This window comes from Tenrec ecaudatus, chromosome 1 (genome assembly GCF_050624435.1).
Source record: "Tenrec ecaudatus isolate mTenEca1 chromosome 1, mTenEca1.hap1, whole genome shotgun sequence".
NCBI classification, from domain to species: Eukaryota; Metazoa; Chordata; class Mammalia; order Afrosoricida; family Tenrecidae; genus Tenrec; species Tenrec ecaudatus.
Window position 1 is genome coordinate 64,518,643 of NC_134530.1, and position 9,045 is coordinate 64,527,687.

A 9,045-nucleotide genomic window follows, 5' to 3' on the forward strand; every position below is an offset into this window, starting at 1 on the left:
GAAAGTACCCTGGACCACCACTAGAATAAACAAATCTGCCTTCTGAAGTAGAAAGCCCCATCTTTTTCCTTCTGAGAAGCCATTGGCTTCAAACTGCTCAGAAGCCCCCTGAGTAACTACCATACCACCCTGGGGAGAAGGAATTTCCCCCTGGGCAAAAAGAACTGGGCTAGTTCTTTAGTCAATCCTGGGTCCTACAATTAGGGAAGCATCACCCCCTGGTAGAGTAATCCTAGAACTGGCACTAACAAACTCTCAGAAGCAATTGTAAGTGAAACAAGTATTTTCACAAATGATGCACCACCTCTGATTATAAGGCAGAGAAAAGGTACTTATTGCAAAATGGCCTCCAGGCTACAGGTCAGCAGGAAAGATAACCAGTTTCAGATAAGGTGGGAGACAAATTTATCACAAGTGCTTTGAGTTCCAGAACAACCTAACAAGAAAATTAGCTCCCCTGGAAAAAAAGTTCAAAGGAGAGATTGAAAAACAATTGAAAGAGAGCTCTATGGAAATTGTAAACCTTAGAACACAAGGTCCAAAACAGTAGCACTACAGAACAAATAAATACAGCAAACCCAGCAAGGGATAGACTATACACTGAAATGTGAAGAAAAAATAAAAAGACTTGAAATAATCACAATAAAGGCAGATTGGGGGGGGGGGGAAGCAAAACAGATTACAACAACCATAGAGAAGCTAATAAACATAGAGGATATTGGGTCCTCAGGATGTACAGCTCATTAAGGGAAACAGAAGAAATATTCAAAGAAATAATACAGAAGTATTCCCCAAAATGAAGAACCGATATGTAACACAAAACAGAAGACAGTTTGACACAGTCAATTCTGAAACATTTAATTTAATTATTGAATTTCAGGCAATCAGACAGAAATAGCAAGTTATCTATAAGGAGAAAAATCTGCCTGTCATAGTTCTCAACAACAACATCCAGACATAGAAGACAGCAGAACATTGCCTAAGTATTCTGATGGAACAAAAGTGTGAGACAAGAATATTACACATAGTCAAGAAGTTCAGAAATAAAGGCATTAGGCAGGTTCCATTTTTTTTTAAATCATAGAAAAAGAGCTCTTCCAAACTCTTGTTGAGAAAATATTTGGAAATGTTGTAGCAGAGGAAACTAATTAAACCTTAAATGAAGATTCAGAGAATTTATTCAACATTAGAGTTTAACCCTGGTAATTTAGCAAATAATTACACTGGTTGAGGAAAGCAGCAAAACCAAAAAGCAGAAATGCTAAAACCAAAAAGCTAACAGAATTGCCTCCAGGAAAAGAGGTTGAGTAAGAAACGAGGGGTAAGGGAGACTTGAACTTCTCTTTCATGCCCTTCCTAAGCGAAGTGTGTGTACAAAGGTTCTTGGTGGTGCAGCTGATTCCCCCAACTTCAAACCAAAAGATTGGTGGTTAAGACCTGGTGATCAGCTTGCAACAAATCCCTGTGAAGTAGACTTCTATTTCTTAACACATGGGGGTGTCAGGCAATGGGTTTGGTTGTGTGTGTGTGTGTGTGTGTGTGTGTGTGTGTGTCTATACACACTGCCCACTGCCATCAAGTCAATTCTATAGAACATAGTAGAACTTCCCTGTAGGATTTCTGAAACTATAAATCTTTAAGTGGACTAACAGCCTCTTCTTTTTCCCACAGAGTGACTGGGGGGTTTGAACCATCAACTTTTCAGTTAGCAGTCCAATGGCTAACCAATGTGTGTATGTCTACATTGCAAATATTTTTCAAACACTTTAAAGGTCATCTCAGTGTTACACACATCAAAATAAAGTGATATTCTTTTTTTAAAATCATTTTATTGAAGGCTCATACAACTCATCACAATCCATACATACATCAATTGTGTAAAGCACATTTGTACATTCATTACACTCATCATTCTCAAAACATTTGCATTCTACGTAAGGCCCTGGCTTCAGCTCCTCTCTCCCCTCTCTCTCCCCGCTCCCCCTTCCTTCATGAACCCTTAATAATTTATAAATTATTATTGTGTCATATCTTACACTGTCTGACATCGACCTTGACCCACTTTTCTGTTCATCCCCCAGGGAGGAGGTTGTATGTAAATCCCTCTGATTGGTTCCCCCTTTCCACTCCACCCTCCCTCGAGCCTCCCAGTATCACCATTGTCAGCACTGGTCTTGAAGGGATTATCCATCCTGGATTTCCTGTGTTTCCAGTTCCTATGTACCAGTGTACATCCTCTGGTCTAGCCAGATTTGTAAGGTAGAAGTGGGATCATGATAGTGGGGGTGGGGGAACGAAGCATTTAAGAACTAGAGGAAAGTTGTATGTTTCATTGTTGCTACACTGCTCCCTGACTGGCTCATCTCCTCCCTGGGACCCTTCCATAAGGGGATGTCCAGTTGCCTATAGATGGGCTTTGTGTCCCTACTCCGCACTGCTCCTCATTCACAATAATATGATTTTTTGTTCTTTGATGCCTGATATATCATCCCTTCGACACCTCGTGATCACACAGACTGGTGTGCTTCTTCCATATGGGCTTTGCTGCTTCTGAGCTAGGTGGCCACTTGTTTACCTTCAAACCTTTAAGTCCCACACGCTATATCTTTTGTTAGCCAGACACCATCAGCTTTCTTCACCACATTTGCTTATGCACCCTTTTGTCTTCAGCAATCGTATTGGGGAGGTGAACACACAATGATATGATTTTTTGTTCTTTGATGCCTGATAACTGATCCCTTCAGCACCTCGTGATCACACAGGTTGATGTGCTTCTTCATGTGGGCTTTGTTGCTTCTGAGCTAGATGGCCGCTTGTTTACCTTCAAGTCTTTAAGACCCTAGAGGCTGTATCTTTTGATAGCCAGGCTCCATCAGCTTTCTTCACCACATTTGCTTATGCTCCCACTTTGTCTTCAATGATTGTGTCGGGAAGGTGAGCATTATAGAATGCCTATTTAATAGAACAAAGTATTCTTGCATTGAGGGAGCACTTGAGTGGAGGCCCAATGTCCATCTGCTACCTTAATAACTAGATCTATAAATATATACACATAGATCTATTTCCCTATCCTCATATATAAATATATTTACATAGGTACATCCCTTTATTTAGACCTCTATAAATGCCCATTTGCTTCCTAGCTCTTTCCTTGCCCCGAACCAGCGGGACTCAGTTATTCGAGAGGTTACCGAGGGGGACCCAGCCTGAAAGAGAAACGGGCGAGAGAGAGGAGCGAGACCAAGCAGATTTTTGTCAAGGTCTCTCTTTATTGCTACACAAGCCTCTTTTTAAAGGGTGAGGCAAACAAAAGAATTCCAAGGGAAGGTAAAAAAGGGAAGGGAGGGGGTGTAGAGCACACAAGGTAGGGAGACACAAATCTAAGGTTGTAATGTCTGGTGCTGGAGTAAACAAAGGTGGGCCATCTGGTGTTTGTCAGGATAAGATAAGGTTGAGGTGAAGTGGCTTTAGCCCTGCCGGGCAGACAGCATGGAGTCGGTCTTGTCAGGCTGATTATGTCCGGTTCCCAACATTTCCTCTATTTCCTTTTACTTTCCTCTTGTCCCACTATCATGCTCAGCCTTCATTTGGATTTCAGTAATTCCTCTCAGTTTCATTACCCTTGATCATGCCCTACCAGGCCTCTTACACCCTCCTTAACACCGATTTGAATCACTTGTTGTTCCCTTGTCCCTGGGTTTGTTAACACCACTTCCTTTCCCTCCACATTCCCCTGTCCCATGACCCCCTGGAATTGTCAGTCCTGTTGTTTTCTCCTCCAGATTGTTCATCCAGCCTATCTTATTTAGACAGACCTGCGGAGATAATAGCATGCACAAAAACAAGACAGAGCAAAACCAAGTAACAAAAGAAAACAAAACAACAACAACAAAAAAGCCAATGATAAAAACAAACCCCTGGCTATGGGCAAAGAGACACCTGATTGGTAGTGGTGCTCTTATATCATTCAGGGGCAGAGCAGACTGGCAGCCCTTTGTTCATCCTAGCTTGATGCCCAGATCGTGGCCAGAGCTGTTTCATGCCTAGGGCACATAAAATAAATAAATAATAAAACAAACAAACAAAAAACATCACAACAACAGAAAAGAAAAGCTTGTAGTTAGTTTAAGGACTGTTTGTTGGCCTTTAGGAGTGTTTTCCAGTGGAGTCCAATGGGGTACTAAGCCTTGGCCCCAAAGTCTACTTTTGGTATTCCCTGAGTACTTTGTTGCTCTGCTCCCCTTGCTGCTGTGTTGCACGCCCTTAGTGTTTTGCCTCAGTGTGGTGGGATCAGATTGGGCAGAATTCCCACACTGTGTCTCCAGTGTTGACTCCTGTAGAGCTATGGGTCAGTGAGGGATGTATCTCATAGTGGGCCCGGCCATATGGTCTTCCAAGTGGATTGGCTGCTCTGAGCGGGAATATTGTCCTCAAGCCTTGATGGGTCAGGATGTGCTCCACTCTCTCTTCCTCCCCCTTCATTTTCTCCCATGGGCTCTGATCAGACATGTCCCTCTCCCTGAGCTGCAGCTCTAGTGCTATCCTATGAAATAAATTCTTCTGAGGGAGGGGCAGGTGAGTGATATTCTTTTTAATTGCGTAAAAGAAGATGAGTGAAATAATTTTCTCAAAAAGTTTTAACTATAGCAAAAAAAGAAGTTTTAACTAGAAATGGCATGTCTAACCTTTTCACTTTTAATATTTCTATAGCTCTCAACTAGGAGCCCTGATGACATAATGGGCGATGCCTTGGGTCATTAACAGAAAGTGCAGCGGTTCTAAACTACCAGTTGCTCTGTGGGAGATTTGTGATGCTTTCTACACCCATAAAGATTTACAACCGTAGAAATCCGCACAGACCGCTCTAGCCTGTCTTATAGAGTCATTATGAATCACAACTGACTTGAAGGCAGTGAGTTTGGTTTTTAGTTATAGCTCTCAATAGTTAACAAACTAAGAAATCTTGATGCTGCTTTTTCAGGAACCAGATGTGGGTAGTAGATCGCTTCCCACTTGTGGTATTTGCTATTGGTGGTCTCTTGGAGAATGATCTTATTTTACTTATTTTATTGAAAAGCTAGTAGGTCTGGATCTTGATTCTAATATGTGGTGGTTTTGTTTTGTGTTCCCAAGAAAATTTTTTTAAATTTAAATTTATACAAAGTTTTTAAATGGTTTCTTAGGTACACAAAAAAGAAAATTGAAACCTTTGAGCATTCAGATTTTTCTCTTTATGCTGCCCTTATTCCTTGAATTGAAGTCTCTTCTGGGAACTGATAGACATCTTGTTAACTTTCAGTTCTTTGTGATATTACTTTGAAATTCGGGCTTCTCAAGTTCTCACTTTGGGTTACGATATTAATGAGTCTTAAAAAAAAATAAATCAGTTTGCCAACAAGTCTCACTCAGAAGAACTGCATAGGACAGAAAGTGTAGAACTACCCCAGAGGGTTAGCAAGGCTGAGATCCTTAGGGAAACAGACTGCCGTATCTTTCTGAGTGGTTCATAGGTTCAAACCTTTAATCTTTCGGTTAGCAGCTTAAACACTTATTAAAAATAACCACATGGAAATGACTTAAACTTAGAGAACTGACTTTGTCTCTCACTAAAAGTTATCTTTTCAAATCAAAGGAAGTAGAAGACATTATACTGCTAGTGCTTCTCTAGCTGGATAAACTCTTCAGTTTAAAAGTACTGGTAGGTGCCGGGCAGGTCAATGGATCAGGACCTGAGCTTTGTGGGACGGGCTGTATTTGAATAAGTAGAATATGGATGGCGAGTCTGTTAATAATGGTTCAAATAATTTAGGCAAAGGAATAAAGACAGAAAAATGCTACTTATAGATGCACCCTATCAGGTGGCAGGACTTCATCTGACATACTTTGGACATACTGTTAGGAGAGACCGGTCCCTGCAGAAGGACTTCATGCTTGGTAAAGTGGAGGGGTGGCAAAAAGAGGAAGGGTGGCAGAGGAACGACTGTTGCTCTGTAGTAGCTTTCGGTGCCCGGCTTGTCTGGGCTTGCCGAGTTCTGCCTTTTCCCTCTGAATTACTGCCTAGTGAAGAGGAAGCTGTGGCTCTTTGAGTTACTGGGAAGACAAAGACGAATTCTGAAAATAAGGCAAAGATCAGTATTGTAGGCACCAAGTGTGTGCCTGTGGCCACGGGTGCCTCTGTCCGAGCCCTGGCTCAGATCAAGGACTGCTCTTGGAGACTTCAATGACAAAGTCAGAGCACAGCCCCAGGCCAAGTGCTTCTGAAAAAGGAAGTAAAAACATCAGCTGCTGGCAAAGTTGTGGCCCAAAAAATGAGCAAAACCACTGGAAAAGGCACATTTGCCTGAACCTGAGCTTGAACCTGTACTCGAGCCAGAACGTGGGCCTGTTAGCAAAGAAAGAAAAGCTTTTTCTTGAGCCTATTTTGATGGATACTCCCTCACCAAGCCCAATGGAAACACCTGGATGAGCCCCTGCAGCAGAATATCTGTGCCAGGCTTCCTCTGATGTAATCCTCGCAGTGAGTGATGTGGATGCAGAAGATGGAGCTAATCCAAACCTTTGTAGTGAATATATGAAAGGTATTTATGGTGGTCTGAAACAACTTGAAGAAGAGCAATACCTAGTGGGCCGGGAAGTCACTGGAAATATGAGAGCCCTCCTGATTGGCTAGTGCAAGGTCAGGTGAGATGCAGGTTGCTGCAGGAAACCATGTACACAACTGTTTTCATCACTGATCAGAATACTTGTGTTATATTCCCAGATGCTGCTGCAGCTGGGTGGTGTCACTTGCCATGTCTATTGCAAACAAATATGAAGAAATGTGCCGTCCAGAATTCAGTGACTTTGCCCTTGTGACTGATCACATGCTACGCACCAGATCCATAGATGAAAGCAAAGATGTTAAGGGCTTTAAACTTTGGCCTGGGCCTTGCCTTATGCCCCTGCACTTCCTCCAGAGAGCATCCAAGGTTGGAGTGACCCGTGTTGAGCAGCATACTCTGGCCACATAGCTGATGGAATGAGCTGTGTTGGATTCCGATGTAGCGCATTTTCCTCCTTCTCAGGTTGCAGCAGGAGTTTTTTGCTTACTACTGAAAATTCTTGATAAGGGTGAATGAACACCAACCCTGCAGCATTACCTGTCATACACTGACAAATCTCTTTATCCTGCTCTGCAGCACCTGAAAAATATAGTCATTGTGAAGCAGGTACTTAAAAGCACATGACTCTCAAGAGCAAGTATGCCATATCTGAACATGATAAGGTCAGGGCTGTAGCACAGCCAAACTCTGCACTGCTTCAAGATCTAGCCAAGGCTGTGACCAAGGTGTAATTATGAACTTGAGTGGGAATATTTTAACATCTACAAATAAAATCGGCATTCAGTGCTGTGAGTATATATTATTATGATACACTTACATTTAATAAAGTCTGTGGCTCATTTTATAAACCATTTTATTGGGGGCTCATACAACTCTTATAACAATCCATACATACATCCATTATGTCAAGCACATTTGTACATTTATTGACACCATCATTCTTAAAACATTTGGTTTTTGATTGAACCCTTGTTATCAGCTCCTCATTTTCCCCTCCCTCCCTGATACCTCCTCCATCATGAACCCTTGATAATTTATAAATTATTATTATTTTGTCATATCTTATACTGTCCGACGTCTCCCTTCAGCCACTTTTCTGTTGACCATTTTTACTTTTTATAGCAACTCATATGAATGTGATTGCTTCCTTAATAGTTGCTTTCTAAAAGTTGTCTTAAAGATATGCTATCACACCAGCCTATGTGATCACCAGGTACCTAAGGGATCAGTTATCAGTCATCAAAGAACAAAAAAATCATATCATTGTATGCTCACCTCCCTGATATGATTGCTGAAGACAAAGCAGATGCATAAGCAAATGTGGTGAAGAAAGCTGATGATGCCCGGCTATCAAAAGATATAGTGTCTGGGGTCTTAAAGGCCTGAAGGCAAACAAGCAGTCATCTAGCTCAGAAGCAAAAAAGCCCACATGGAAGAAGCACACCAGCCTGTGCGATCACAAGGTGTTCAAGGGATCAGGTATAAGGCATCATCAGAACAAAAAATCATATCATTGTGAATGAGGGGGGAGTGCAGAGCGGAGACCCAACACCATTTGTAGGCAACTGGACATCCCCTTATGGAAGGGTCTCAGGGTGAGGGTGGTTGGGAGAGATGAACTAGTCAGGGTGCCATGTAGCAATGATGAAACATACAACTTTCTTCTAGTTCCTAAATGCTTCCCCTCCCCGCCCGCCCCCCGCCCCCCACACACACTCATGATCCCAATTCTACCTTACAAATCTGGCTAGAGCAGAGGTTGTACACTGATACAGATAGGAACTGGAAACACAGGGAATCCAGGGTGGATGATCCCTTCAGAACCAGTGGTGTGAGTGGTGATACTGGGAGGGTGGAAGGAGAGTGTGGTGGAAAGGGGGAACTGATTACAAGGATCTACATGTGACCACCTCCCTGGGGGATGGACAACAGAAAAGTGGGTGAAGGGAGACATCAGACAAGGCAAGATATGACAAAATAATAATTTATAAATTATCAAGGGTTCATGAGGGAGGGGGAGTGGGAAGGGAGGGGGAAAATGAGGGGCTGATGCCAGGGACTTAAGTGGAGAGCAAATATTTTGAGAATGATGAGGGCAATGAATGTACAAATATGCTTGACACAATGGATGGATGTATGGATTATGATAAGAGTTGTATGAGTCCCCAATAAAATGATTTTTTTAAAAGAGAGAGATTTAAAACCTTGGAAATCTTAAATAGGGTTGCTGTGAGTTGGAACCAACTAGACGGAAGTAGAGTTATTTTGGTTTAATCTTTACAGAAGCAGACATCTTCCTCCCAATCAAAATCTTCTCATAACTTTGAAGATACTGATTATTAAGGATGAAGAGTCTCGATTCCTTTATAGGGATGCTGGGGGCGGGGTTGTTTTGCTTTCCTTTTTTATCTCTTTGGATGCTTGGTTGCCCACTCACATTCCT

At 42.2% G+C, this 9,045-nt stretch overlaps 1 non-coding gene and 1 pseudogene across 1 annotated transcript; both read left to right on the forward strand.

The window, feature by feature from the left end:
* Positions 1 to 342: 342 nt before the first annotated feature.
* Positions 343 to 7,333, forward strand: LOC142424373 (G2/mitotic-specific cyclin-B1 pseudogene; annotated as a pseudogene).
* LOC142437866 (small nucleolar RNA SNORA48) lies at positions 3,913 to 4,056 on the forward strand. The gene has a single exon (XR_012782373.1). It is a non-coding gene; the product is annotated as a small nucleolar RNA SNORA48 (small nucleolar RNA).
* Positions 7,334 to 9,045: the final 1,712 nt, after the last annotated feature.